This window comes from Nerophis ophidion, linkage group LG10, assembly GCF_033978795.1.
Source record: "Nerophis ophidion isolate RoL-2023_Sa linkage group LG10, RoL_Noph_v1.0, whole genome shotgun sequence".
Classification (NCBI taxonomy): domain Eukaryota; kingdom Metazoa; phylum Chordata; class Actinopteri; order Syngnathiformes; family Syngnathidae; genus Nerophis; species Nerophis ophidion.
Genome location: NC_084620.1, coordinates 20,175,675 through 20,200,718, shown reverse-complemented (window position 1 = coordinate 20,200,718; position 25,044 = coordinate 20,175,675). Strand labels below are relative to the sequence as shown.

The following is a 25,044-nucleotide window of genomic DNA, read 5'->3' as shown; positions in this document are numbered from 1 at the left end:
AGACGAAGTGTCAGGCACTCATAAGTAGGGATGTGCTAAGCTAAGTGAATGCAAACTCACCTGCAGCAAGCGCTTGAAGGTGATGTAGTGCAAGTAACGTAACGTAGCGTCCCGGCAGAAGCACACAGTTAGACAGTTGTTAAAAATATTGCTGATCTGAACACGCCCTTATTACAGCACTTTCTCATTATGCACCAATGGCCTTGACAGCGAGGTTGCATTCAGGAGCAATCGGAATTTCAAACATTACAGCTCACATAAGATGTTTTCCCACAGTCTCTATATTCTCAAAAAAAGATATTCTATGTTGTACTTTTGAGTAAGCTTTTTTTAAAGCAATGTACAAGTACAATATTGGTCTGGAAAAAGCCAGAAGTAAAGCTTTATATTACCATAAGGAGTACAAAAGTATTTCAAAAAGGAATGTGTACCATTTCAACTCGAGTTATTTGCTGCATAAAACTGTGTTTATCTCAGAGACAATACGTATTACGATCCTTAGTACCTGTAAAGTATTTTAAGTAGGGCATTCTACTAGTATAATTACAGTTACGGATCAGTAGCCGTGGCAGACAACTACATCAAGGCGTATAAAGACTCTTCATAACGGTCTCATCAACAAATTGTGTTTGTGAGTCACAGTGAGTTTAAGACCTGAACTGTATAATGATATTAAGTGTGTGTGTCTCTATGCAAATGTTTCACTGGAGGTGGATACAAATGTGTCATTTGAACAAAGAAGAATAAACTAAAATATAATGGAAAGTGAATTAAAAAATATCTTTACCAATATTGGTAATAAGGAATTTGAATGTGGAATCCATCCATCCATTTTCTACCGCTTATTCCCTTTTTGGGGTCGCGGGGGGGCGCTGGCGCCTATCTCAGCTACAATCGGGCGGAAGGCGGGGTACACCCTGGACAAGTCGCCATCTCATCGCAGGGCCAACACAGATAGACAGACAACATTCACACTCACATCCACACACTAGGGCCAATTTAGTGTTGCCAATCAACCTATCCCCAGGTGCATGTCTTTGGAAGTGGGAGGAAACCGGAGTACCCAGAGGGAACCCACGCATTGAATTGTGTAATAATTATAATCATATTCAAATAGACTTTTATGACAATATCATTTATAACTGTAATTTAAATGAGTTTGGCAGTGATATAGATCCCGATTGTAATCTTTACAATAATATTACCAGAAACTGTGAATACTACACAGACGAACAATTTAAATGTGTGAATGTGGACAAACCATTTACTGTAATACACTTTAATAGCACAAGCTTGTATACAAATTTTGACAATATTACAGAATAGCTGAGCCTGTTCAAAAAATGTAATGTTGTTGCAGTCTCAGAGACTTGGCTCGATGACAACAAGTGTTGTTAAATGAGATTGGATGGTTATGAATTATTCACAGCAAACAGAGTTTGAAAAAGGGGAGGAGGAGTTGCACTTTTTGTAAATCAAGATTTAAAACGTTGGAAGATTGACAGCAAATCAACTGCTATAGCTGGGGTCTCTGAATGTATAACTGTAGAAATCGAAGTAGAAAAATAAAAAAAAATAAACGTCAGTTGTGTCTATAGAACACCCGGATCATGTCTAGACACATTCAATGAAAAACTTGATTTGTTTGTTAATTCGAACAAAATCCATATTGTGTGCGGTGATTTTAATATTGATCTTCTGAACCCCATGGACAGTACCAAAACAACAGATTTTATAACAGGATTGTACAGTAATAATTTATTTCCCCTTATAACAAAACCAACAGTAGACTTTGCCACACTGATCGATAACATTTTCACCAATCAACCAGAGAATCAAATAACAGCAGGACTACTACTCAATGACATAAGAGATCATCTACCTGTATTCAGCATTTTCCACAATTTCTTTGATAAGAGAAAAAACAAAGGAGCAGTTCAATATAGATTTGTTAGACATCAAGCACACCAAACTATGGCAGCATTCAAGTCTGATTTATGTGCTCAAGACTGGGGGGAGGTTTATACCTCCACAGTCATATGAAACTTTTCTTAATATTTTCATAAAACTGTATGATAAGCACTGTCCAATTAAAAAACATGTCATTAAAGACAGCACCGTTAAGGACAAACCGTGGATCACAAGAGGACTATTGAAGTCTTGCAAAAAGAAAAACTATCTTTACAGAAGACATTTAAAGTACAGAACCAAAGAAACTGAACACAAATATAAAAAGTACAAAAATAACAAAGCACAGCAAACGAACATATAACTGTAACATATTAGAACAACATAAAAATAGCATCCAGGGTACGTGGAAAGTTTTAAATGGTATTATTAAAAAAAAAAAAAACATGACACATAAGGAACATCCTAGCTATTTTATAGAAAATAATCAAACTATAAATGACCCTATGTCAAAGTTAGTTTGTGACAAACCCCAAGATGCAGAGAAGAAGGCAGGCATTGAATAAGGAAACATGGTTTTAATATAAAATACTTGAACAAAACCAAAAAAAGGGTACAAACATAAAGCACGCACATGGGCGGATAAGAAACAAAAAGAGCTAGCATGGGAACCAGAAAATAAACGGAGCTTAGCATGGAAGCGAGCAAAAACAAAAGGCTTAGCATGGAGGCTAGCATAAACAGAACAGGGAACAGAAGTTGTTACGTGTTGTACAGAGACAAAATAGGAAGCAGGGAACCAAAAAACAGTAAGCTACAAACATCTAACGAATTATATCTTACCTCTACGCTGCAACGACACGACACGACAGGAGCAACAATACCATACAGAAACGACATGCAATATGTGACATCGACAAATCAATAATCTAGCACTGACTGGAGGACAAAGCAGGTACAAATAGGGGCGGGCTGATTGACACAAGGTGTGGCCACGTGCCAATCAGCTGCAGCTGAGGGGAAACAAACCAATCAGGGAGAGAAACAGGAAGCCAAACCAAAATAAGAGTGCTGACAGGAACTAAGGACAGGAAATACTAAACAAACAGAGGAAAAACTAAAACACAAACAAAATGTCAGTGGCGAGCCTGACACCCTAAAGGAATAACGGATGCTTTATCAACTTTTTTGTAAATGTTGGACCTAATTTAACAAATGAAATTGTACAACCTGAAAACAGTGCAAAATTTAATGACCAAACCATTCAAAACAATTTAGAATCGTTTTTTTATTCCCCCCGTTCATGAAAGTGAAATCCCAACAATTGTAAATTCTCAGAAATGGATGGATGGATTTTCATTTTCAATCTATGAATGTACAACTGTTTGTTTGTTTTGTTGACCATTGACCGAAGAACAATAAACTAAGAGGACAGTTAAGCCATTTAGTGCTATAAATAATAATAATAAGGATAATTATAATACATTTTTGTATTTATTAGCATCTTGGATTATTGTAATTATCTCTAGTGTATTAACTTTTAGTCAGAATTTTTTACATGATCTTGTCTTTTTGTCAATGTTATCCTTTAAAATATGTTTAATTGGTGTGTATTGAATTGAATTGAATTGAAATATTTATTTCAAACCTGCACAGTACAGTTATTTATTTACTGTGTTTGTATTCTCTTTGGTTATGGCTTCAAGCACAAGTTTACATCATTCTGGCACTAAGAGTTTTCTTTCTCAAAAAGGTACACCCCTGTCCAGTTATTGGGCAGACATGTTTAATACTTTCTTTGTAGTAATTGCTGAAAAGATTGAACCAAACCCAGACTATTGGATTAGCCCCTTCTCGGTCATCTTCCCTCCTTAAATTGGAAAACAACAGCGCCTCCACACTGGATTAAATATATGCTTATTTCCCCAAATTGGAGAAGATTAGGCTGACATTGAATGAATGTTCTACAAAATGTATATGCGGTGCTTTCCTTAAATCTGTAAAAGAGACTGATCTCCACTTCAACCCAGACTAAAATACCATTTAAAAATCGTGTAAGCTTTTTTTTACTTGTATTTATTGTCATATGTTTTGGGGTTAAATTAGGAGGCATTAAATACCGTTGTCTTTCGCTTTATGTTAATAAATTAACCTGTACATACAGTATTTGACTGATGTATGGTATTTTGTTGTGGATATGCGTGTGTGTGCGTGTGTGCGTGTGTGTGTGTGTGTGTGTGCGTGCGTGCGTGCGTGCGTGCGTGTGTGTGTGTGTGTGTGTCTTTTTTAAGAGCGGGAAAGAAACATGTTATATGTGACTGCACTTTTACACATTTTAAATGCTCTAAAACTCAATAAACAAATGTTTAAAGAAATAGGTACACTCCAAGTAACCACTGGTACCTGTGTTTAGGAGAGTGTATCTTCTGTATCCCTGCAATAATTATGACAATTTGTTGTAGATTGTATTCCTTATTTTTGAATGCATTACCTATTTAATTCAGGCATTGGGTTTTTGTGTTAGTGTTATTAATTTAAAAAAAAAATAATAATAAAATTTAAAAAAATTAAAAAAAATAAAATAAATAAATACATTAATAAAAAAAATAAAAAAATAAAAAAATAGAATAAAAAAAAATATATATATATATATATATATATATATATATATATATATATAGTGCTTATAAGTACCGGTTTGGCCATTGTTTGAGCACTAGCACTGGTTCAAATGTAAACGATACCCATTCCTACTCATAAGCACAGGTTTGTTTCCATTGGTTGTCCAGTTGGAACTGGTGGCTATTGCAAACACACACGCGCACGCAAGCACACACACACACACACACGCACACACAAATCCTGCTGACTTGCAGCCTTCTAACTAGCCTCCTTCTTTTCCACTCCTTACTTCCAAGTCCCTCGAGTTTAAGGCCAAATGAACGTTTTATGTCGGCACCAGGGGAGCTCTGCTTTGCTTTCTTCCCATGTCTTCACCCTTGCGGCACCGCTCAACAACAAGCAAGCAACCAACCCCCCATTTCCCATCCAATCCCACCCGCTGTTTAAAAGCGCTACGCACTAACAGACATCCCAGCAAGGCAATCTCGTTTGCCACGAGCGTGTGATCAAGGTTACACTTCCATAGCTGGGATAATTAGGCTGACAACATCGCCATCTTTCTTCCTCTAATGCTTAAACCCGTGCCTATACCATACACTCATGCATTTTTAAGCACAAGGCACCTCCCCCAAAAACATTCTTTCTTCCACCTCAGGTAATTTCAAGATGGTGAGGATGTGACTCATAAAGGGCATTGCACACATGGATGTTTTTTTTGCATCGAGATGCTAAAGCTGCAGGCCAAGTAGATAGGTGCATGCAGTAAAGTTCAGCGCGAGCCGCTGACATTTACGTGCCGACTGCTACCTGTGTCGTGTGCAAAACAGATTCAGGCCAAGTGGGGCCTTGCATTGGACTCCATTTGTCACATGCTTCAGCCTTGAAGAGCCGCAGATTAATAGTTCAAACAACACACATTGTTTTCTCTGAGGGATGGAAGACACACAAACACTCAAAAGGTGCCTTTAGAGCACATCCAAAGAGAACGATGTGCCAAACGTTCCGAGGCATCTGCTCTTCTGTGTGTGTCACATATGCGTGCCGCTCATCGTCATCATGTCTGGCGTTGTCTTCGCCGATTGTGACAGTGACAGCAACCATCCTGGCCCTGCTTGGCATCGGCTGAGCGTGAAAGTCCAAGGATGACATTGCCACGCTCGTTTGTCACTGTCAGTCCAACCGCAGACTCTCCTCTCGAAAGCCTCGAAGTTTGAGAGCGTGCAAATTGCCTGCCCAGAGGGAGACCGGTTAATTGTCCACATGAGAATAGGGCCTCTTGTTTTCATTAATGTCTGACATTGTGACAGCAGAGAAAGGCCGGCGGACTAACACTGCATCAACCTGAGCTTGAAACGCTGTAATTGTTCAAGGGAAAGTCTTAATGCATCATGAGACTTCCTTTAGAACAGTGGCTCTTAACCTGGGTTCGATTGAACCCTAGGGGTTCGGTGAGTCGGCCTCAGGGGTTCGGCGGACCCTCCGCCGTGGAGGTCGAGACACACCTGACTCTTCGTGCAAATAAAAACTTCTCCATATTGGCATATTGTGGATATGGCCACAGCAGAAGTCACACTGATTTGCAGGTGTGTAATTTGCTGTGAGTTCATGCATTGTGTTGGTTTTGTTCTTTGAACAAGGTGATGTTTATGCACGGTTCATTTTGTGCACCAGTAATAAAACATGGTAACACTTGAGTATGGGGAACAAATGTTCCCCCATACTCAAGTGTTACCATGTCTTTATTACTGCGTTGCACAAAATGAACAGTGCACTAAACATCACCTTAGTTCAAAGAACAAATACCAACATGAATGCCATGAAACCTCCACCCAGCCAAATTACACCAACTGCAAATCAGTGTGACTTATGCTGTGGCTCCATATCCACAATATGCCAATATGGAGAAGTTTTTATTTGCACGAAGAGTCAGGTGTGTCTCGACCTCCACGGCGGAAGGGTCGCGAACCCTGGGCGACTCACGAAACCTAGGGGTTCGTACCTCGAACAAGGTTAAGAGCCACTGTTAAGGAAGTCCCTACAGTCATTGTGAATATTGACATGCAGGTATAGGGACAGTAAAGTTGGAAGCCCATATTGGTCAGATGGAAAATTATAGCCAGAGTAATAATCCAACTCTTGACTGATTAGAGCTGCATGCACACTTTTGGTTTAATGCTCTAGTCATGTCACATAACTTTAGAGCTGCACGTATTGATTATTTTAGTATGCGAGCAATCGACTAGCTTGTTCGATAAATCCAGTAATTGTTTAAAAAATGCTTTATAACGTCAATGTGTATTTTACGGAAAATATTTGAAAACATTTTTTCTTTCTTTTTATTTGCTAAAACCTTGATTCTTTTTTTTCCAAATAAATGCACATCATCGACATTGAAATTGCATCTTAAACATGTGCGCATTAATAAAATAAAAAATAATTTCCACTGCCTGTCTCTACACACCGCCGCTCACATTGCACTAATATTGCAGTGGCCATGCAGAAACTGTGAGTCTGATCTACTAAGATCCAAATATCACTTGTGGACAAATTATAAATTGTGTGTACTATCAGTGGGAGTGTTGCATGTGATCTCCTAAGACTGCATGTAGAATTGAAAAGTGGTGCTGACCACCTTATTTAAATAAAGTTTTTTTGTGTACCATGCACTTTCACCTAGAAGACACTCAATCATCACATTTTGTTATCCTTTCAAACAAGCAGCTGACACTTTTTCTGGGTATTTTAGAAGCAGTCAGGCTATGCATCAACAATCTAAACCTTTTTTTGTTTTAATTTGCACTCCAGAGACGCAAGAAAATGCATATTCCAAGAAGGTATTTTTTCACGTTAATAATATATTTTCGATATAAAAAAAATAACAATAATAAAAAAATGCCAGCAGGCACCAACATGCACCATTTGAATGTCTTCCAATTACCCTTTAGGTCATCCAGCAGTCATAACATTATAGAATATTACCTTACTCAGTGGCCTAGTGGGGAGAGTGTCCACCCTGAGATCGGCAGGTTGTGAGTTCAAATCCAGGCTGAGTCATACCAAAGGCTGTAAAAATGGGACCTATTACCTCCTTGCTTGGCACTCAGCATTAGGGGTTGGAATTGGGGTTCAATCACCAAAAATTATTCCGGGCGCGGCACCGCTGCTGCCCACTGTTCCCCTCGTCTCCCACGGTGATGGGTCAAATGCAGAGAATAATTTCGCCACACCTAGTGTGTGTGTGACAATCATTGGTACTTTAACTTTAACTTTACTGATTAGACAATATGTCTATGTTTTTATTTGATTTGATTGTCCATATATGTTTGACAAGCATACGTAGGACAGAACTCCAGCGCAACAGCAGTGTGTATAGCTGAAACTTTGCAGGTTATTTTCAGACATGCCAAATATAAATGGAAAATTGTGTTTGAAGTTGAGTTTTAGTCATGATAAATCACACTGTGTGTGCTAAATTACTATATTTGCCTTTCCTCCTCGCAGTATTGCGGGCATTCTGATGATCAGCATATATTCTGAAGAAAGACATAGTAAATGGATCAAGTTCTTTATTCTGCTCACTAAAGAGACGCAATACTCTGTGGACAAGTTTAGCAGATCACCTTTGCGTGTGCTATGAATTTTGCATGCTTTAATACACGCAAACCTTTAATAGATCACTCCCTCTGTCCACGTATTTAAAGTTACTGGCACTCCATGCGACCTGGGTTGTATATGCAGTATTTTTTTATTAGCTACAATCATTAAATTATTAATTGAAGCAACAGAATATAAATCGGATCTTGTTTCTAATCAAATTAATCAATTTAATGATTAATAATTAAAGCATTGGTTTCTTTGTAATCTTGCCATTTTTACCATCTTAGATTTCACAAAAATCTTCTGAATTTTGCAGAGTGATGTTTGAGACAGCACTTCTCTTACATATTTTTTTCAGTTTTGCATCATTTACACTCTGGTCCGTGTGGCGTGAAGTGGTGTGTGAGAGGTTTTGTACATAGAGTAGGAGCAACCTGGGGTCACCATGGTAACATGCTCTCATCTAGAGCATATATTAAGTCCCAAAATGATGTCACATGTCTGCGTTTTTAGTGCAGCATCTCCCATCACTTTATTCACGTGTGTTTCTGGCTACATTTTCATGAAAACAAGACTTTGGAGGTTTCATTTCATATATTGTAGCTTTACCAGACGACCATCAATTGGCACCACTGGCACTAGCCAGTGGTGCCAAAGGGCCTCATTATGGTTGACTGACTAAGACCAGTACTCCATTATGTGTGCGTTTCATGCAGCCCTCATCATTATGCAGTGCAGACAACAGTATTAACACTTCAACGTGTTGGCCAACAAAGCCTGGCGCCGCAATATCCACCCTTTCCTCCTGACGCTGCTGCACTTCCTGTTGCCGGCGCTTTAAGCTCAGGCTGACAGCTCGCGCTAATATGCATGTGCGCCGTGTAGGCCGCGGTGAGAACACGTGCGTTACGGCGGGCGAGGCGCACAGCAGATGTTAGGTGAGCAAAAGTGAGACAAAATACTGCCAGAAACTACTAGCTAAACCTCTTCACATTCACATTCACAAGATAAAAGTTTAACAAATTGAGGACACTGCCACCTTGGAAGAAATCATCAAGGTTACAAGAAGGTTAATTGTGAGACCTCACTCCATTTACTACACACCACTTAGAGCACAGGTGTCGAACTAATGGCCCGGGGGTCAGATAAGACCCAGAAATTATTTTAAATGGTCCACCATGTCATTTAATACATGTGTTGATTTGTGATAATACATTGTTTCATGCACAAGTGTTGCTTAAGTGTCCTTAAAACTGAACAAAATAATCTACTTTAAGGTTTTGAAGCCTACTGAAGATTTGTTTTCTTTTACCTCTTTCTGCTGATTTACCAGATTTTTAATTTTCAAGTATTTCCACTCATATTTTTCTTAAAGCCATAGATGTAATTGCTTTACATCCATACTGTAATATGATTGTTCATGTTTTTCAGTCAGCACAGATTGGTGTTCTATCACATTATGTTGTGTATTACAATCTCTGTGTCAGATTGAGTTTGTGACGAACCCCAAGATGCAGAGAAGGCGGCAGGCATTGTAAAGGAAAACATGATTTAATTAAAATACTAGAACAAGAACAAACAAAAGGGTACTAACAAAAGGCGTGCACGAGGCGGATAACAAACTTGACTATGAACAAACAAACTGGAAGCAGGGAACGAAAGACAGTAAGCTACAAACAGCTACCGAATATAGCTTACCGCTACGCTGCAATGACACGATCAGTAGGAACGACAAGTAGAAATGACATTGACACGGCACTACATGACACGACAATACATGACAATAATACAACCCTGACTGGAGGAGAAAACAGGTCTAAAATAGGAGCGGGCTGGTTGACTCCAGGTGTTGATTGACACCTGGTGTGGCCAGGTGCCAATCAGCCGCATTTGAGGGGAAACAGCGCTCAGGGAGAAAGACAGGAAACCAACAAAATAAGAGCGCTGACAGGAAATACTACACACAGAGGAAAAAACTAGAACACAAACAAACTGTCAGGGGCAAACCTGACAGTAGCCCCCCCTCCCATAACGGATACCAGACGTTTTAGGAACCCTCCCCCCCAAGAAAAAAAAAAACAGTCCAAAGTCACGGGAGGTTGGAGGGAGGATAAGGAGCTGGGCCGCCAGGCCAAGTGTCCCCGCAACCAGCGGGGAAGTGTCAGGTGGCGACAGCGAGTAGAACGCCGCTGCAATTGGCGAGGCGGTCGCCCGTGCAACGATCACATCTGTGGCCGACAAGAGTATGGTGGCGCCCTCTGTTTACCCACCGGACAGGATGGTGGTGCCCTCTGCTGGCTCACCGGACAGGCTGGTGGTGGCAACCCCTGCTGGCCCACCGGACAAAATAAGAGCGCTGACAGGAAATACTACACACAAAGGAAAAAACTAGAACACAAACAAACTGTCAGGGGCAAACCTGACACTCTGTTCGTAGCTGGCAGATGTGTTGCTACGCAGGTTACAGATCATAAATGAAGTACTGTTGGTGGCTTTTGAATGCATTTTTAAAGTTATTTAGAGGTAGAATTGATCGCTCCCACCAGTTGCATTGCTAGCCAACAGGAATGATCTGATTTTTAAGTGTTAGACTGGAAAAAAAAAACCTTATGTCTTCTTGTCTCATACGGATTTTGAAAAATAGGCAAAATTCTCCAAAAAGTGCAGTTTCCCTTTAACCTTTTTAATCTCAATGACCAACTTTTACACCTTTGCGCCCTAGGCTGATGTAACAGTTGGTTGGGGGGCGCATAATACATGAAAATAACATAACATAACTATACAGGGGCCCAGGTCCCACTCAAATTTTAACACTGAATTAGTAATCTTATTCTTGATTTTAATAATTTTCAATAGTTATAGCTAAACTGCTTAGATTACAACTTGTCAAATGATATGAAACCATGTGGTAATCACAAAACTTATTATTTATTTAGCACACAAACCTTAGACTTAGGACAGGCTGGTTAGAAAAATAAGTACTAACCAAATATATAGCATGAGAAGGGATTCATAAATAATTGACAAAGAAAAATGTTTTATAAAATTATGCAGTGCTAAAAAATAATAAAAAATAATGATAAATATGCTTCTTAACTAAAATGTACCACTTTAGTCATAATTTCTGCGCATAAGAAACTTCTCTATGACTATAGCGCTGGACTTCTTCTGTTTGTTTGGTATTGTCATTACTGCCGCAAGTGGTGGAAAAGTGTATTGCAACTGACTACCACTGCGGTCCATATGGATCACAGCTGACAAACAGATATTTTTGGCGAGCCTCTGGGAGGCGCTCGCGACCCAACATTGAATTCCGGCCCTATGGTTAATTAAAACTGTTCTATATGGAATTTAAGAGTTGCCTTACCAGTAACACCTATCATGGATATATTAACATAATGATCATGGGTTCTACATCACACTTTGGTTGTCTAGTGGTTAGAGAGTTCAATCAAGATACACAACGTGGATTATCGTGGTTTCTCTTCCCGTTAAAATGAGAAAAACAATTAGATGCTAGATAGCACAAAATAGTTTCCTTAATTGTTGATTTTATTATTTTACATCTTTTAGGTGCACTTAAATAGTCACAACTGTGGTCAATCAATTGATATAACAATAAATCAAGAACAACTTCAAAAATAAAGTGCACAAATAATAGACAAAATCTAAAGTTATACAAAATAAATTAAAGACTCAGTAAAGTATCATCGGAAAATAAATACAACTTGAGTACCCAGACGACCCCAAGAGCTGTGTCGATGGGAGTCTTGTGCTCCTGACAGGTTCAACCAACCAAACAGGTCTGCTTGGTCAGGGGTCTGACGAAGAGGTTCACTCTGGACCTGCAGGTTCAGATTTGAGCAGCGGGCTAAAAAAACACTCACTTAAAAAAAAAAAAACACCTTACAGAAACTGCAGTGAGAACGTAAACCAGCGTAACGCTTGAAAAAGAGTCCTCTCCAATAGACTCTATGACGTGAATTGGTGAATGCTTCCGGGAAATCGATGCGTCAAAGTCCAAGACTAAGTCAACAACCAGAATAGGGACCGGAATCAGAACCCTCAGCCAAACGAGAAGAACTATTCTGTAGAAATATGGACAAGTACAAGATCCTTGGCCTGTGCAAGACGAGATGGAACAGATCTGAAAGAACGAGGCTGGCGAGTGAAGATACCGTAATCTACTTGGGGCAGGAAGAGGGCCAGCCCTGCCTCCACAGAGGAGCACTGCTGATGACATCTGAGGCAGCGCAAGCATCGCTGTCCTGGGAAGCAATATCGTCAAGGATCTTTACAGCAGTATTCCACTCAAAGGGCAGGAAGGCGACTATCATCCAGTGCTACGCACCAACCAATGCCGCAGAGATTGAAGACAAGGAGAACTTATACGAGAAAGCCCAAGTCATAATTGATGAAGCACGAAAAGAGATTAAAAAAATTATTGTAGGTCGTCCAAGACAGACTTGGCGCAAAAGTATCAACGTGAAGGCAAAGACAGCTGGGGTGACATGGGCCGAGATGAAGAGAATCGCCAAAAACTGTGTCTGCTGGAGAGGTGTTGTTGCGGCCCTATGTTTTTGATTGATTGATTGACTGAAACTTTTATTCGTAGATTGCACAGTAGAGTACATATTCTGTACAATTAACCACTAAATGGTAACACCCAAATAAGTTTTTCAACTTGTCTAAGTCGGGGTCCACGTTAATAAATTTGCGGTAAAATGGTAAATGTTCTTTGAAAAATCAAGAGGCTGAAGTCAAAGTAAATTAAGCTATCCTGAAAGTATACAATACATATATACTGTATATAAGTTTAGGTTGGAGTAAGAAGTATTCAATTTTTTTCATACAGGTAAAAAAGGGACAAAACATTTTTCCTCATGCCACTCCTAAGACCCCACTCCTCCACTTCTGAAATCCAAATTTCGATCCTGCCCGAAGCTATTTATTTTTCGTGCCTTTTCCAGAAATGCTTTTATTCAGGTTTTTGATCAAATGGTGTGGTAGTTAAGTTAAAGTACCAATGATTGTCACACACACACTAGGTGTGGTGAAATTTGTCCTCTGCATTTGACCCATCCCCTTGATCAGCCCCTGGGAAGTGAGGGGAGCAGTGGGCAGCAGCGGTGCCGCGCCCGTGAATCATTTTTGGTGATTTAACCCCCAATTCCAACCCTTGATGCTGAGTCCACAGCAGGGAGGCAATGGGTCCCATTTTTTTTTGAGTCTTTGGTATGACTCGGCCGGGGTTTAAACTCTCAACCTACCGATCTCAGGGCGGACACTCTGACCACTAGGCCATTGAGTAGGTAGTGTAGTGCTTTGTTATGTACTTAGAAGATGCTGCTTCTACACCTTGTTACTACATGTTTCTTTTATTTCTGTCCTGATTTCATTTTGCCACATCTTTTAAGGTGGTGCACAATTAGGTGGCCCACCACCTAATTTTACGTGCTTCACAGCATCATTTTATGTTGCCTGTCACAACACTTGTGTTGGCCTACCACATGATTGAAGTGGCCCGTGGAATCATTTTATTTGGTCTGCCACTTAATACGCAGCCTGACACAACATTTAGCGTGGTCTATCATATCATATAATGGGGTCCACCTCATCCTTTTATATTGCCCACCACATCATTTGACGTAGCTCGCCATATCATTTGATCCGGCCCACCATTTCATCTGATGTTGCCCGCCACATCAATTTATGTGGTCCACACAGCCACTTTAAGTGTGAAACACAAATAGCCTAAATGTCAATAGTAAAGTTCCTTTGACTAGTGCAATTACCAAAGATGGATGGCAAGTAGGTAGTTAGCCTTGCGGCCATACCATTGCTGACTGTTTGAACTTTAGTGGTGTCCCAAATTTTTGCATTTCAGATACGATACCGATATTGGAGGAATCACTCACAAATGAATTATTTTGTAGGGTGTAATGTCAGAAAAGGTTTGATCAAGTGAAATTAGTGAAACAGAGAACAACTGTGTCCAACCGTCTGAATTGGACTTATGCTGTCTTTATTTTGAAGTGGTAATTTAATTTTGATGACACCGCCATCAGTGTGTGAATGTGTGTGTGAATGGGTGAATGTAGAAATACTGTCAAAGTGCTTTGGGCTCCTTAAAAAATGGGTAGAAAAACGCTATACAAGTACAACCATTTACCATTTACACCTAGTGGTTACAATAATTGATTAAGATAAGCTCATGAAGCTGGAAATTGAATGATGCGGTCACCTTTGTTACTGAATACTTTCTCATACGCTCCTGCTTCGTAGACTGTACGTGTAAGTAGGGCTGGGCGATATGGCATTTTTTTAATATCTCGATATTTTTAGGCCATATCGCAATACACGATATATATCTCGATATTTTGCCTTAGCCTTGAATGAACATTTGTTACGTATAATCACATGTATGAAGATTCTATGTGTCAACATTAAAACATTTTTGTTCATACTGCATTAATATATACTAATTTTAAACTTTCATGCAGAGAAGGAAATCACAACTAAGTCAACTGACCAAAACTGTATTTATTAAACAGTTATTAGCAGGTGACTTTTCAAATGATGCTACATATTAGCAATTATGCTACTTTTGGTAGAAAAGCTTGTGCCCCACACTTGACTGATTAAAGTTGTCTATTTGACATCTTCCCGCTTGAAGCCAAACCACCGCCAGACGATGGACCCCCTGCTGTTTTTCTTCGGAATTAATCATTCTTTCATTTGTTACCAGACTCGCACCTTCTTTCTCTCGTATTACCACTTGCACGGCTTCGCTAGCATCACAGCTAACGTTACCCATGTTGCTACCTCTCTGCTCCGTGAGGGCGTATACGTATGTGACGCATGACGTGACAGTATGTGACGTATGTAAGAAGGTCCGCTTACTGCCTGTGAGAAGGAGATACCAGAAGGAGTCGGAAGAGCCTGTAGTGTAATGCCCGCAGCTAAAAGCAACTGCGTGAGAGCGTATACTCGAATATCACAATATAGTAATTTTCTATATCGAACAGAGATAAACCCGCGATATATCGTATATATCGATATATCACCTTGCCCAGTGTTTCTCAAATGGGGGTACACGTACCCCTGGGGGTATTTGAAGGTATGCCAAGGGGTACGTGAAATTTTCTTTTAAATATTCTAAAAATAGCAACAATTCAAAAATCCTTTATAAATATCTTTATTGAATAATTCTTCAACAAAATATGAATGTAAGTTCATAAACTGTGAAAAGAAATGCAACGATGCAATATTCAGTGTTGACAGCTGGATTTTTTGTGGACATGTTCTATAAATATTGATGTTAAAGATTTGTTTTTTTGTGAAGAAATGTTTAGAATTAAGTACATGAATCCAGATGGATCTCTATTAAAAGAGGGCACTTTAAGTTGATGATTACTTCTATGTGTAGAAATCTTTATTTATGATTGAATCACTTGTTTATTTTTGAACAAGTTTTCAGTTATTTTTAGATCTTTTTTTCCATATAGTTAAAGAAAGACCACAACAAATGAGCAATATTTTGCACTGTTATACTATTTAATCAATCAGAAACTGATGACATAGTGCTGTATTTTACTTCTTTATCTCTTTTTTTCAACCAAAAATGCTTTGCTCTAATTAGGGGGTACTTGAATTAAAAAAATGTTCACAGGGGATACATCACTGAAAAAAGGTTGAGAACCACTGGCCTAGCCCAATGTGTAAGTAATATGCAACTATAATTATTTGTCTATTTTACCATCGATGGTAGCCCGAGTTGGCATCAGACCTTCAGAGCCTGAATTAGGTTGCTGCCAAGAAATCCATTACTTTGCTTCAGAACATAACATTGTGGAGCCTAATGTTACACATTGACAGAACTCTTAATCAAAAATCCATTGGCCTTGAGATGCTGTCGCAGAATTCTTCCAGAATGCACATCAGTGGCACGGCTATTAGTAAAAGATGCTCCAGTTCACAAACAAAAAGTTAAGGATTTCAATGCTTGACATCCCATTAAAATCCTGCAAAATGGACGCTTCCATGCGGGCCGACTTCTGATGACTGCACCAGTGGGAAAGAGGGGAAGTGTCGTGCTGCTCAGAGACACAAATTCCAACTGTCACTCCAAATGACCGGTTGATACTCATTATTTACTCCCATCCATAGATTACATTACATCTGCATCTTGCTTTCTATTCATAGAACCCGCCTGGTCGCCTTGCACCGCAACTATTAATCAAATAATTTGCCAGGAAACATGCACACTTCTTTTAATCTTTGCAAGACTGTCTGAGGTGGAACGAGCAAGCTGACAGGCACTCTGGGTGGTTGCTATCGGGTTCTCTGTGTGTCTTCCTTCAGCTTTTATCGCCGAGAAAAGAAAAGGAGTAAATGTTCATTGATCTCGGCCGGCGGTCGACCCGCGAGTTGCCAGGAGGTGGACCCAAGAGGAGAGCATGGTGGGGGTTTGCCCTGCACTTTGGAAGTGAACGACAGCAGCAAGCGTTCAATCCTTCTATTGCCTTCTTAACCAGCGTAGGAGGACGGAGAAAAAATGGGTGTAACATGAAGACAAAGAGGCCAACTTGAGGAGGTTAGGAGTGCTGGCAACATAAATATACATTAACTTGCTTCCCCTCCCTTGATAGATTTTATTGATAAAAAAAATAGCAGTCAAGTCAACACCAGAGCAGTGACCAGAAGGGACTGCAACGTACAAAGGCACAGGACTACATTTGGCCAAATGGTAGGGTCTATCAGAGGCATACAGTCATGGAACAGGCTTCCAGCTCCAAACTGTGACACTTAAAACTGCACTGAAACAGTGGTTGAAAACTAATCAGACATGCACGCACAATTAGATTATTCACTTGTTTTTTTTTTGTTTTTGTTGTTAGTCTTATTTTTTTGAACATGGTCTGCGCTTATGGAATGCTTGTCATTTTTTAATGTCTTGAGATTTATGTATTGTTTTGTATCATGATCTGTTGAATGTTTACTGTATTAACCTGCCTTAGGACAACAGATGAAAATTAGCTATTGCGCTACCTGGCATATTTACATTGTTGCTCTAAATTGATGAATATGTATTGTCGTAATTCAAATAAATTAATAAACTCAGGAGAACAACAACAAAATCAACCAAGGACATGAGTGGGGAGACCGGTCATGACATTAACCGTATGATTTGACGCTTTGGCATTGTACCAAGGACCACGGACTCCTCTTCTTACTATCCAGGAAATCGCAAAAAGCCGCTGCCTGACCAAGACTCAGAAAATCTGCAAAGACTCCTCCCAACCCCACCAAGGACTGTTTTTACTGCTGGACTCTAGAAAGAGGTTCCGCGGCCGCCGTAGAAGAACCTCCAGGTTATGTAACAGCTTCTTCCCCCAGGACATAAGACTCTTGAACAACCCCCAAAAAAATGGATTAACTTGCTGGAATATAAAGACAATAAAACATACAGCCATAAACGTGGATGCAAATGCAAAAGTACAATATATTCATCTGTACAGTAAACTTTTTATTTATATCTGCACCTTTTTGCTCTTTTATCCTGCACTTCAACGAGCTAATGTAACTAAATGTTGTTCTTATCTGTACTGTAAAGTTCAAATTTTAATGACAATAAAAATAAGTCTAAGTCTCTCAGTGTAAGATTTATATGTTAGAAAAGACCAAAACTATTATACGTTTCCTTTAAGTGCAATAAAAATAACCATAGCTAATGCATAAAAGAAACCCCTTGGTCTATGTTGTCCTCAATAAGACCACAGCAACATGGACAGGATCATGAAAACAACACAAAACCACAAATCTCCACTGAGCTTTTCCCTTTGCACAGAGATGCTGCAGTGCAACAAGGCCCACTCGTGCGCCAAGTCTCTCTGGAAGCAAATGAAAGATAGAGAGCTGAGCAAGTAGGCAACCCATAGAGGATCAAGGAATAAAGGCAATAGAGAGGCCCGCATTGGCTGCACACTTACAAATCCATATTGCCTTGAAAGGCAGGGAAACGAGTCGATTTAATCTAAGGACTAAAGTGGCGGGCTGCATTTGGGGTGTTAACATGACATTGCTGTTTGCAAGAGAATCATCTCATATTGGTGAACACATGATGCAACAGTACTAGTCTGAATTTTTGAATTGGATTCCTTTAATACACTACTAATGTACCTCATAAGGTGGCAACTTAGCACAAATAACTCCTCAGGTTGTTTGAGAAGACCAATTAAAGATGTCGGGAGCATAAAAAACGGACAAAAAGCAACCAGGTTGGGCTTCGCTACTGCACCAGGACATTGCAAACATTCCATCAGCAAAGAACCGAGATTGCACCTGTCTTTTAGTGTGACACCTACCAGCTCGCAGTAGAAAACATTTAAAGCCATGCAGCTTCTATTATCTTAAAAGCGCTTCACCACTAAAGACAAGCTGCGTTTAAATCTAGGAAGCGAGCCGAGCTGAGCCGAGTCAGGCTGCAGATAAGAACAGAGGTCTTCTTGTCCTGTCATCTAGCAGGCCCTGTTGATCCCAGCGGGCCACGACAGCACCCTGCACAGCATATCAATGTGGCTCATTCTTTGAAGCATCCATGTGTATGAGCCGGGAGGAGGCGCTTACATTCTGACATGGCTATAGTGTTTCCTGTTTGTTTTTTTGTTTAGTTTTTTGACCCCTCCTCACTATGGACTGGAAAAAGGCTTACATTTCGCAACGGCTGGATCAGAACCTTTCCATTCATGCCCACACACTGAAAGACGTGATACACAACGATGCAACTTTGATTGGACAAAACGAACACAACAAATGAGTAGTCGCCCCAAGGCAAGGGTGTCAAACTGGTTTTCATTGAGGGACACATTGCAGTTATGGCTGCCATCAGAGGGCCATTTGTAACAGTGGATGTGAATGTATAAGGATCCGCCCCACGGTATTTTCACACAATTGCCGATTAAATTTAGCATTATGTATATTTGTAAAGCAATGTAAAGAGAATTCTGTACAATTTACAGTGAATATTTGGCAGCGCATTTGCCAGAATTTGACTGTAAATTTTAAGGCGGTTTATTAAGACGAAAAACAGTTATTTTAACAGTAAAATTATGATGTGTAAGCTGGCACCAAATTTTTTTACGGTAAAATTTTGGTGGTTAAGCAACCACTTTCTTTTTTCCAGAAAAATCTATTGTTATTTTTACAGTGTACTATTTGATTACTTGCTTTGAAGTCATAATCACAATCACAAACCAGGCATAAAAAAGAATAACTGTGCATGTGAGCTGTGTGCTTGATATCTTATGTTTTTTATGTATTTATTTGTATCTATTTATCTTACTACCAATGTTCTTGTTTTCTATGTGTCATCCATGAATTAACACTAAAGGAGTTTGCTTGCCATTTTGTGGTACAATGACAATAAAGATACATTCTATTAAATTCTATAAGTCAAAAAGTGTTTTAAGTATGTATTTTGGGGCAGCATAGCTCGGATGGTAGAGTAGCCGTGCCAGCAACTTGAGGGTTCTAAGTTTGATTCCCGCTTCCGCCATCCTAGTCACTGCCGTTGTGTCCTAGGGCAAGACACTTTACCCACCTGCTCCCAGTGCACACACACTGGTTTAAATGTAACTTAGATATTGGGTTTCACAATGTTAAGTTAAGTTAAAGTTAAAGTACCAATGATTGTCACACACACACTAGGTGTGGTGAAATGTTTCCTCTGCATTTTAACCATTCCATTGTTCACCCCCTAGTGGGTGAGGGGAGCAATGAGCAGCAGCAATGGCCGCGCCCGAGAATCGTTTTTTTGGTGATCTAACCCCCAATTCCAACCCTTAATGCTGAGTGCCAACGGGTCCCACTTTTATAGACTTTGATATGACTCGGCTGGGGTTTGAACTCACGACCTACCGATCTCAGGGTGAACACTCTAGCCACTAGGCCACTGAGTGGTAACAAACTATATGTTGGTAATATTGATAATATAATATTTGTTACATTTTTAGATAATATTAAAGTTTAAAAGATATGGAATTACAAAACATGGAAAGAGTCCAAATGGAAAGAAGAGATTAATTTACGCAAGAAGGTGGTGGGCATGATTTGCCTGGGCAATGGTGTTTTCCTGGTCAACCACAGGCTGAGAAAGATGGGGTCGGACTTTGCTGGAAACAGGGAAGTCCTGACCATAATCAGAAAAGTGAGGTCTGATATCGCAAAGACCAAGGATGAAATGGCCTTACCGTGTGCGGAATTCAAAAAGTCTTATGAACAAAAAACTATGGAGGTGGAAGAGGAAGACGAGGAATAATGAATGTCATTTCTTATTGTTCCGCAGAAGATAGATAGATAGATAGATAGATAGATAGATAGATAGATAGATGGATAGATAGATAGATAGATAGATAGATAGATAGATAGATAGATAGATAGATAGATAGATAGATAGATAGATAGATAGATAGATAGATAGATAGATAGATAGATAGATAGATAAATAGATAAATAGATAGATAGATAGATAGATAGATAGATAGATAGATAGATAGATAGATAGATAGATAGTTAGATAGATAGATAGAACTTTATTGATTTCTTCAGGAGAGTTCCTTCAGGAAAATTAAGCTTCACTTCCTCTTATGGGAATTTACAGTGCATTCTACAGGGGCCACTTTTGATCTGTGCTGGACTATCTGGACACTCAAACCTCAAAATGGATTACAATGTGTTTACAAAGTACAAAGAAGAAGAATCATGATAAACATTCTGAATGTATTCCTCTATCCATTCCTTCATTCTCAAAATAACCTTACTTGTTACATCGTATGGAATACAACTTACTTCACCAATTATTATTATTTTTTTTTTTATTGTGATACTTATGGAGTATATTGTGAATACATTGAGAACAGGATGTGAACAAAAGTTTTAGCAACTGTTATGTAAAAGAAAAGGGGTAGGACTTAATAAGCTCTGCTTCTTCCTACTCCTTTTCGAACCTGTTGAAAAGAGAAACTGGAAATTTTGATGCATCATTTGTATGCTTGCATGTTCCAAATAAACTCAAACTCAACTCAAACTCAATTCAATCAGACTTAAACTGAGCCATCACATGGACATAAATGACAACATGGAAAAATTGGTTCATGAATCTGCACAAAATAACACAAGAAGAAACATGAATTGGACATCATGCATCCTGTAGACCAGTGGTTCTCAAATGGGGTTACGCGTACCCCTGGGGGTACTTGAAAGTATGCCAAGGGGTACGTGAGATTTTTTTTAAATATTCTAAAAATAGCAACAATTCATTTGTGGACATGTTCCATAAATATTGATGTTAAAGATTTATTTTTTGGGGGGAAGAAATGTTTAGAATGAAGTTCATGAATCCAGATGGATCTCTATTGCAATCCCCAAAGAGGGCACTTTAAGTTGATGATTACTTCTATGTGTAGAAATCTTTAATTATAATTAAATCACTTGTTTATTTTTCAACAAGTTTTTAGTTATTTTTATGTCTTTTTTTTTGCAAATAGTTTAAAAATGAGCAATATTTTGCACTGTTATACAATTTAATAAATCAGAAACTGATGACATAGTGCTGTATTTTACTTCTGTATCTCTTTTTTTCAACCAAAAATGCTTTGCTCTGATTAGGGGGTACTTGAATTAAAAAAATGTTCACAGGGGTTACATCACTGAAAAAAGGTTGCGAACCACTAATGTAGACTAAGAAACTAACAAAAAACAACAACAGAAAAACAAAAGACAAAAAAAAAAAAAACGTATCATCCATTATCATATGTTATACTTGTTCTGAAATTCTCATGTATCCATTAAATCCTTTGTTTAAACTTTGACTATATAACCAGCATATACAACCAGCATATAAATTGATAATAAATTCTTGCTTTTTTCCCGTATCCCTTTTCGGTGGGTGCAGTTGCATGTCTGTTAAATTACAAAGAGTGATGAAGAGTTGCTATGTCTCTCTGCTGGAATAAATAAATAAATGCATCCATCCATCCATTTTCTACCATTTATTCCCTTTTGGGGTCACGGGGGGCGCTGGCACCTATCCCAGCTACAATCGGGCGGAAGGCGGTATACACCCTGGACAAGTCGCCACCTCATCGCAGGGTCAACACAGATAGACAGACAACATTCACACACTAAGGCCAATTTAGTGTTGCCAATCAACCTATCCCCAGGTGCATGTCTTTGGAAGTGGGAGGAAGCCGGAGTACCCGGAGGGAACCCACGCATTCACGGGGAGAACATGCAAACTCCACACAGAAAGATCTCCAGCCTGGGATTGAACCCAGGACTGCAGGACCTTCGTATTGTGAGGCAGACGCACTAACCCCTCCTCCACCGTGAAGCCCATAAATAAATTCAAATTCAAAAATTCTAATTAAAAATTCAAAATAATTCAAATTCAGGAAAGGTGAAGTATGCTTTGTTTACAAGTATTATTTACAGGCTTTCGCGGGCCACTTTAAACAATGTTTGACCCCTGTGCTCTCAGGAGTGTCTGTTAGAATCAATACGGACAAGACATATATGCATGTGCACGGTTAAAGTATGCACACATGGGTCAGCTGGATTGACAGTGAAATGATGCGAAAAGTATGCACATTCTTATCAAAGATTATAGATCGCACTACTGCCCGGGTGGGCAGATATAGCGGACACATGCATGGTGCATAAGTGGTGCCAAACAGAACCACAGATGTGTCAAACCCTTACCTGGTCAATTGAAGTCCTCACAGGCTGGTGGCAAATCAGTGGCGTCCTTTCTCTGCCTTGTCCCTTCTGATTGTGTCCTCTGCCCTCCTCAAAAAGCCAATTCAAGCAGCTGCTAACTACAAAAAAAAAAAAAAAATGCAAAAGTAAAATGAAAGCCTTTGACAGTCAAAGCGGTCCTTCCTTCCTTCCTTGGGTTGGACCAGCAGGTGGGACTGGGTGACAATGACAGCAGATCAGCAAAGAAGAATAACACTAACGCGACGAGGAAGAATCAAACTGTGCTAATACTGAGGATGTTGGAGGACATCCGTGCGCGCGGAGCCTCCCTCGTTCCCCGGAGGACGGCAGCACATTCATGCATTCATTCATTCATCGTCTCGTTGTCGGCTTTCGCTTCGGACACCTTTGGAGGCCCAGCCGAGCCACGACAGAAGCAGCGGACGCGGAAATGACATCGGCGGAGGAGTTGTCTCTCGCCTGTGATCACACGGCCCTGCTTTGGGAGCCTTCTTTTTTCGTTTTAAACGCCGAAACGTCTTGGATTAACGCCTCAAAGTCAACCCTCCGAATGGGCGGGAATAAGCGTTACGATGCGGTCCGGCGCGCGGACTGTGGCGTCTGCTGCCGATGCTGCTGTGGCTGCGGCGGCCGCCTCGGTGCGCACCCCCGCGTGCTCGTCCTCGCCGGCACGCCCCCGCCGTCGTATGGTGCACGCGCCGCAGTGTCCTCCTCCCGAGAGCCGGTCGCCATGGCAACGCTTGCCTCTGACCTCAATACGGAGGAGCCTGATCCAGCTTCAGCATCCGAGCTGGCGGGCACGCGCACACCCTTCATCCGCATGCAGGGATGGCATTCATTTGGGATTTTCTTTTTCCCCCCTTAAGGCATCCCTCTTATTGCTGCATCGCTGTGACGTCACAGGACACTCACGGCACACATGCCCATTATTTTCCAGCCATCCTTCCAGTAAAAAGATGCTTACAGTCAAGATGTCGCCCTAAAAGTATACTAAACTGCGAAAGAAAGAAAGAAAGAAAGAAAGAAAGAAAGAAAGAAAGAAAGAAAGAAAGAAAGAAATAAAACTGATAGACTTTATTGCTCTCACAAATGTAGTCCCAGGTGTGCTAAATAGGTTATATAGTTGTATTGCACTTTTTTAGGGACGGCGTGGGGCAGTGGGGAGAGTGGCCGTGCGCAACCCGAGGGTCCTTGGTTCAATTCCCGCCTAGTACCAACCTCGTCACGTCCGTTGTGTCCTGAGCAAGACACTTCACCCTTGCATGGCAGCTCCCTCCATCAGTGCGTGAATGTGTGTGTGAATGGGTAAATGTGGAAGTAGTGTCAAGCGCTTTGAGCACTTTGAAGGTAGAAAAGCGCTATACAAGTACAACCCGTTTATCATTTATCATTTATTTCTACCTTCAATGTACTCAAAGCGCTTTGACACAATTTCCACAGTCACCTATTCACACACTGATGGCGGGAGCTGCCTTGCGAGGCCCTAACCACGAACCAGGAGCAAGGGTGAAGTGTCTTGCTGGGGATCGAACCAGGAACCCTCAAGTATTCTGTCACAGCCACTCTACAACCAAGCGTGCTATGGGTTTTGAGTTTTGGTTTCCAACCATCCATTCATTTCCTACCACTTTTCCCCTTTGGGGTCGCGGTGGGTCACTGTAGTCTATCTAAGCTGCATTTAGGCGGAAGGCAAAGTACACCCTGGACAAGTCGCTACCTCATTGCAGGGCCAACACAGATAGACAGACAACATTCACACTCACATTCACACACTGGGGCCAATTTAGTGTTGCCAAACAACCTATCCCCAGGTGCATGTTTTTGGAGGTGGGAGGAAGCCGGAGTACCCGGAGGGAACCCACGCAGTCACGGGGAGAACATGCAAACTCCACAGAGAAAGATCCCGAGCCCGGGATTGAACCCAGGACTGCTGAGGACCTTCGTATTGTGAGGCAGATGCACTAACCCCTCTTTCACCGTACTGCCCAAGTTTTGGATTATTTTGACTATTTAAGGTATTTTATGCTACACCATTGAGAACTTGTGAGGAGCATTACAGACAATCAGTGAACTGGCTTTTCTCAAAATGTGGTACGCATACTTGCCAACCCTCCCGATTTTCCCCGGGAGAGTCCCGAA

At 40.3% G+C, this 25,044-nt stretch overlaps 1 protein-coding gene across 2 annotated transcripts in view; it reads right to left on the bottom strand.

Moving 5' to 3' along the window:
• LOC133560351 (neuroligin-2-like) overlaps positions 1 to 23,626 on the bottom strand; it is a 304,784-nt gene extending 281,158 nt beyond the window's left edge. The window contains exon 1 of one of the 2 annotated variants that reach the window (XM_061912802.1): positions 22,888 to 23,626. The gene's annotated coding sequence lies outside the window, so the exon portion shown is untranslated. The remainder of the gene's footprint in view (positions 1 to 22,887) is intronic. The other variant, XM_061912801.1, reaches the window with a different exon arrangement.
• Positions 23,627 to 25,044: the final 1,418 nt, after the last annotated feature.